Genomic DNA, 7,663 nt, shown 5'->3' with positions numbered 1-7,663 from the left:
TCACCTCACGTACACGACACTCATATAACAACAGTACCAAATTCTAAGGGGAGTTCCCCCACACAAGGTTAGGCAAGCCGCTTACCTCGAACCGGTTCAAATCAACTCGAAATCACGTTCTTGCCATGAGTACCCGACTCCAAATGGCCCAAATCTATTCAAATTAATTGCATAATGTAAATATAACTTCAAGTAACTAATTTAACTAATTAATTCGAAGCTAACACGCGAAATTAAGAAAACCGCCCCAAAAAGTGCCCCGGGGCCCACGCCTCGGAATCGGGTAAAATTACAAATTCTGAACACCCGATCACTCACGAGCACACTCGAACAAAAATCATCAAAATCCGACGTCAAAATCTCACTCAAAACTTGGATTCTCAATTGGGGAACTTTTCTCCCTTCTCCAAACTTGTGTCCCCCAAATTCTTAATTAGAAGAGGAGAACAACAATAGATTATAGTATTAAGATCAAAATCGAGTTAGAATTCGTTACCCAATGATTCTCCTTCAAAAACCCTCAAAAAATCATATCCCACTGAGCTCCAATTCGATTTTATGTTATGAAACCTCAAACCCTCGAATTTTTCTATATCTGCCCAACGATTTCCGCTTTTGCGGTCATGGGACAGTACCTGCGGTCCCGCTTCTGCGGTTGGGGACTCGCACCCGTGAGATTTCATTAAACGGCCATAAATCGCACCTGCGCTACCTTCTTCGCAGATGCGGTCCGCTTCCGTTGTCCAATAACCGCATCTGTGGTCACTGGCCAATAGTGCCAAAATCGCACCTGCGACTCACTCCATGGCATCTGCGGGCCGCACCTGCGGGCTCCTTACTGCAGGTGCGAAAATACCAGAAGTAGCAACCTTCAGATTTTGCCTAAGTCCAAAATCACCTCCGTAAAAGCATCCGAAACTCACCCGAGACCCCCAGGACCTCAACCAAACATACCAACCAATCCTAAAATATCATACGGACTCATTCCAACTCTCTAATCATATCAAACAACGCTAAATCCACGAATCACCCTCCAATCCAAGCCTAAGGAACTTGAAATTTTAAGAATCCTACACCCGATGATAAAACCAACCAAACCAAGTCCAATTGACCCCAAAAATTGCACACAAGTGACATTCAACACTACGGAGCTATTCCAACTCTCGGAATCGGATTACGACCCCGATATCAAATTTCACCATCGATCCGGAAACTTCAAAAATTCAACTTTCGGCATTTCAAGCCTAAATAAGTTGCAGACCTCCAAAACACAATCCGAACATGCCCCTAAGCCCGAAATCACTCAACGGAGCTAACAGAATCGACAGAATTCCATTCCAAGGCCGTCTTCACACTGTTCCGACTATGGTCCAAATTCTAAAGCTTAAACTCTCATTTAGGGACTAAGTGTCCCAAAATACTCCAAAGATCATAACGAATCTTCCCGAAAACTCACAATAGCAGAAACGAACATGGGGAAAGCAGTTAATAGCGGATCGGGGCGTTAATTCACAAAACGACCGGCCGGATCGTTACAAGAAGTTCATTTTTGAGTATCGGTTTGTCTTCTTTGAGGTAAGTATCTTGCCTAACCTTGTGTGAGGGAACTACCCCTTAGGATTTGAGTCTTCTATGCTAATTGTATCTTGTGAAGTCCGTATACGCGAGGTTACGAGTATGTGCTCAGGCTTATTTGTGGAAAATTGGCCTTTTAGGGTTCTTAGGTCCTTGTATGCACTGAGTATGAAGTTGTTTTGTATTGATTAAGTTTTCTTAATTACTAGTCTCACCTCTACCTGCTTTAATTGGAATTAATTGCTTCATGATCCACTCTTATTGCCTATTTGACTCTTATATAACTTTACTGAAGATTTTTACCTCTCCTATTACCATGCTATCTTCTCCTAATTGCTTATCTTTACTTGAAATTTTTATTATCTCTTCTGTAATTATTCATCCTTAATTGAGGTTATGATTATCTTCTCACTGCCTATCCTTAATTGAATTTGTAGTATTTCTTTTGTGATTGCTCAACCTTAAAAGAAGTTTAGGTATCCTATATCTTAGTTGACTTATCCTTGCTGGAATTATTGACTTGTGATATCTCCCTTATTGTTGAACTGTACTTTATGGGACAGTTGTTACATATTATTTTCTCTCTTGTTGTGTTGTTCTTATTATGATTAGCATTCTCTATTGTGGCTATTTCTTGTGAACTAGTTCTTCCGTTTCTTTGAGTTCTAGAATTTCTGAGTTGATTTTATTGCCATACTCCTGTATTATTGTCATTGTTGCTGTTGTATTTGTTATTGTGATGCATGAGGTTTCTGTCGTGCTATTGTTACTTTTGATATTTTCACATGCGGCGTGACAAGACGGGATATATATATATATATATATATATATGCACGTGTGGCGAGACAAGGCGGGCACTTACCTTATTATTGCACACGTGGCGAGACAAGGCGGGTTGTGTCAGGAATTGATTTGTGATGACTTGTGATGGCCTGGGGGCATTCTTGTTGTTGATATTTATGTAGTGATTCACTTACCTGTGTGAGTTCTATTTTGTGAAAAATTGTGGAAAAACATCTTACGTGCTATACATTTACTCTATACTTACTAGCGGGCATGAACTATATTAGAACACTTGCACAAGCATACACGTAGTTAATCACTCTTATCGGCTAAAAGGATGGACCTTGATATTGTTGAGTATTAAATTGGTAAAGAGGGCACAGGATGTCAAGTGTTTAGGGTTCCGGAATTGGGACCCGTGAAATGTGAATATTCTGAGGTTTAGTACCTCGTGAATGGTTATTGGCTGGAGCCTGGTGTGAAAGCGGTCGTGTTTGTTGAGTTGTTACTTTCCTTTTCTCTATCTGTGTTCACCGAATTTCAAATTGCGTTCCGCTCATTCTACTGTGTCATTATTATGGTGTTCCACTATTAGTTGTTGTTTTCCTTTCTTACTGCAATTACCGTATTATTATCATTGTCATTATGCGTAGTCCTTATATAGATATCGTGCTCTGTTGTTTCTACACTTATATTCGTCCAAGTTATTTAGTCCAGTAGGTTTCTTGACTGTTCCTCGTCACTACTCCACCGAGGTTAGTCTTGATACTTACTGGGTACCGCTGTGGTGTACTCATACTACGCTTCTGCACAATTTTTGTGCAGATCCGGGTATTTTGATCGTTAGTAGCTGTGCGGATTATTGATGTGGAGACTCAAGGTAAACATGTTGCTGCGTTCGCAGGCTTCGGAGTCACCTTCTAGTTTTTGTATTGCACTGTTTATCCTTATTTCTGAACAGTTGTATTTAGAAGTTTTCTAGCAAACGCTCTCTAGAGCTTATGACTTGTACTACCGATTTTTGGGTTGTAAATTTTAAAGAGATTTCTATTTTAAATTGTTAGATGTTATTTAAATATTGTTATTGTTTCAATTAATGTTAGACTTACCTAGTCCCTAAGACTAGGTGCCATCACGACACCCAACGGAGGAAAAATTTGGATCGTGACAATCTTTTATCAAATATTCTTTTCAATTCGAAATGTCCGATCAAGACAAAAGAATGGCCCTGATAATTCAATTGTTATTATACCTCTTAAAACGTCTGGGCCAAACCCATAAGGATTAACGAAGATGAGGCAAAGAAGGCTTACTCGAAGAAAGATGACGCGAGTCTGAGGAGGTTGATAACGTATTTTGATGAGTGAATTTCTATTTTGGTGTTTAATATTTAGAGTGTAGTCCTGCCTTCAAATTAGTATGGTATATTTTATATCTTATATAGTTTTTGGTGCTTAATGAATTGTTTTCTATTTTGGTATTTTATATTTAGAGTGTAATTATGTGTTCAAATTAGTATGGTATATGTAGTGAACAACAATAATATGGTATCCTTCTATTAATAAATAAATGTTAAGAAACTTAGCTCAAAGTAATAATATGAAACAAGAAAATAGACAAGAATGTAGAGGGCAAGAGTTGAGAGCTTCTTATTTCTTTCAAGTATTTCAAGTGTGTTACAAAATGACTTCTCATCCTCTATTTATAGTACTACATAGAGGTATACCAAAAGAAAATATGCCATTAAGCATTTGAGATCATGGTGGAAGATCATGGGGAGGTATGGGAATTACAACCATAACTCCATAAGTATTAGAGTAGTGGGAGTTATGGAGATAATGGAGAAGAGTAGTGGGTATTACTCATTTGGTGGTTATGGACATCCACTATAATTATATTTTATAACACTCCCCCTTGGATGTCCATAATAATGTGCCTCGTTAAAACCTTACTAAAAAAAATCCTGTGGGAAAAAATCTTAGTGAAGGAAAAAGAGTACACATATCTTGTAATACGCATTGTTTGCTGTCTCGTTAAAAACCTTGTTAGGAAAACCCAGTGGGATAAAACCTCAGCTAAGGAAAAAAAGAGTGCAGCGTATCTTACTCCCCCTGATGAAAACATCACTTTACTTTTCGAAAATGACGCATTCCAATCCCGTATATCAGCTTCTCAAATGCTGGGGTTGGTAATGATTCATTGAACCGATCCACCAAATTATCAATCAAATAAATTTGTTGAACGTCTATATCACAAATCTGTCGAAGATCATGTCTGAGAAGAACTTTGGTGAAATGTGCTTTATTTTGCTGCCTTCAATATATCCTTCTTCCAATTGATATAAGTGATGATAGGCTATAATTACGTATTTTAGTCGATTATTACACTCTAATTTACTGCACTTTAGTTGAGTTTGCGCTTTAATCGCTAGTGTTTTGCACTAACAGTGTATTTTATGCCTTGTAGGAGTGATTCCGAGCTATATGGATGTTATGGAATGAATTCAAGTGATTTTGAGCTTTAATTCTGAATAAAAGCCCAAGGAATTAAGCCGGGATCGTATTTGGGGGTCAAATTTGATAATTAAGTACGAACGAAGACTCGAGGAGGCATATTGCGCACTGTCTAGTAAAATAGACATAATTTTTTTCTCAGAACTCCATTTGGGCACCACAATATATAGTTGGAAAGCTAACTCAAAGGGCTACAACTTTTATGTTTTACGTTTTTCCAAATTCCAAACGGAACAGGGTGAAAAACCGCGGTTACTGTAGGACCGCGGTAGGACCGCGGCAGAGTAGAGCTGCAGATTCAGAGGACCATTTTGGCCGCGGTCCTGGCGTAACCGCGGTGGGACCGCAGCAGGACGCATAAATTTCAGGGACTAAAGTGCAAAATATGGGATTTTAAGCCCTAAACCCTATATTAAACGAAGGAAGCCGGCCAAGAAAGGGGAGAATTTTTTTTGGAAGTGAAAAACATCAAAAGGAAGGGCAAGAGGCAAGGAGGATCATTGGGCATCAATCTTTAATCTTCTTCTTTGTTCTTTTACCTTTGAATATGAATTCTTTTGTGATTTTTGTTATTTTCATGAGTAGCTAACTTTTCTAATCTAAGGTTTTGGTAAAACCCGTTGGGGATGAATTGGTTGTTATAAGTAATATAGATTTGAATTAGTTTAATCTCTATTTGTTCAACTATGTTTTGATTGTGGTTAATTGAAAGGATCCTCAATTAGCCGTTCCTATTTATTATGTATCTGCTTGAGAGAGAGTGTATATTTAGGTAGTTGTTTGAACAACATCACTCCCGGAGTATAGGCGAGAGTCATAACCGAGGGTTTAGAGGTTGGATTAGAGATAACGATACCTCGGGTGCGATCTAAGTGAACTGTAATGCGAATCTAGCTAGCGTAGCTTGAGAGAGTGCGTCTAGTAAATTATCATAATTACTTGAGAGAGATTTATGATAGCTGGAGAGTTCATGATTGATAGAGGCAACTAAGTCAACGCTATAAGAAACATACAACCAAGAAAATCGACAACGGGGGAAACCATTACCTTAGACCTTTATTCTAATTGTTTACAATTCAAGCATAGTTAGTTTTCAGCTGTTTATTTATTTTCAATCTTGTCTTCTTGGTGATATTAAACAGATATAGCTAAGCCTTAGTTCTCTGTGGGATTCGACTCCGGACTTTTAGACCGGATTATATTTGCAGCGACCGCTTATCCTTTTTAGGACTAGAGTTGGGCGTGATCAAATTCTTTTTTTTGTATTTTTTTATAATTTTTGATTTGAGAAACATGGCATCTTGGAATTATGGGAATTTAGGTGTAGATAATTCTACTATTGATCTCCATACATATTGTGAAGGAAATCACCCGTGGCAAAATTTTCAAAACGTTCCTAAGAGCGAGTTATGTGTACCAACTCAATCTTATTTGTGGAATGTGTGTGATGTGTGTGGTGGTAAAAATGGTCACCTTTATGGTTGTGCTTATATTTCTTATTTTGCCCCAACCCCTTACTATGATGGTTCTACCTTTTCTTGTGAAGTTAATAGGAACAAAGAACCTGGGAATGCGGACCTGAAGGAGATCAAGGATATGCTAAAGTGCCTTCTGGAACAAAACAATGAGAAACAATTGCACATAGAAATGCAAGAGGCAACTATTCGCAAGTTGGAGGCTCAATTGAGTCAAGTGGTTGGAGCTTTTAATGCTCAACAAGCCAATATTGAGGATAGTAGCGAAGAAGAGCATGAATTTGAGGTGTTAATTGGGGAGGTCAGAGTAGAACATCAACAACCTAGCCAACTAGAATTTGAGGATGTCAATGTTGAAGAAGTAATACTAGAGTCAACCAAGGACGTTGAAGATACAAATTTAGTTGACTCTAGTGTGATTGGTGTTGAGGAGGTTAAAAATCTTGAAGTTCATGTATTTGAGCGCGTTGGGCCTCATTCCAAACACTTCTCTACATTATGTTCAGACGGTGAAATGGAAATTCACCCTTGTGAGCATAAAAAGGATTCCAAGGAAGAGGTAGATGAGCCTTATATTTTGGATTTCTCAAGGCCGTCTAGGCAAGGTGACACTCCTCGGTCGAGAGCCAACAAGTACATAAAATTTTATCTAATTTTTGGCTCGCAAGAATTTGTACAACCCCAAGAGCATAATCATAAGCTTGAAGCAAAACTTGGGGTTCAATTCATAAGCTCGAGGTGGAGGCAAAAAGTGATTCGCGTCGTGCCGCGACGTTAAATCAAGCGCTTGTTGGGAGGCAACCCATCTTTATTGCTTTCTTTTATTTTTTTTTTAATTGTATTATTTTTGTAGTGTCAATTTTTTATTTTTTTTAGGAGAATGGAAAGCAAAGGTATTGGAAGGATGCAACAGCAAACCAAATGGATGGAACTAAGTGTGAGGTACCCGCACGAAGGACCAAGCTGGGGAGAAGTCTGAGTACCCCATGAGCTGTAGTGCTTCGGCCTTTGGCCTACTAGGGAGTCTCTTTTACCCTTTTATTAGTTATGGTGTGCATTGGGGACAATGCACAATTTTAAGTGTGGGGTGAGGAGATTGTCTGGTGACTTTCTATGCTATTTTAGCTGTGTTAGTTTAATTAAATAATATTTTTTTTAAAAACGATTGGACTTTTCCCGACGATGGATCTATTAGACAATTTTCTTGAGGGATTTTAAGTCTAAAAAAAAACGATTTTCTTTGTTAGGTAGTGTAGCAATTCCCCCTTGGTTTTTCTTTGTGCCGCGGTTCTTTTCCAAGGGTTTTATTTGAACCGG

Source organism: Nicotiana attenuata, unplaced genomic scaffold (assembly GCF_001879085.1).
Source record: "Nicotiana attenuata strain UT unplaced genomic scaffold, NIATTr2, whole genome shotgun sequence".
NCBI lineage: Eukaryota > Viridiplantae > Streptophyta > Magnoliopsida > Solanales > Solanaceae > Nicotiana > Nicotiana attenuata.
Note: the sequence above shows the minus strand (reverse complement) of the source record.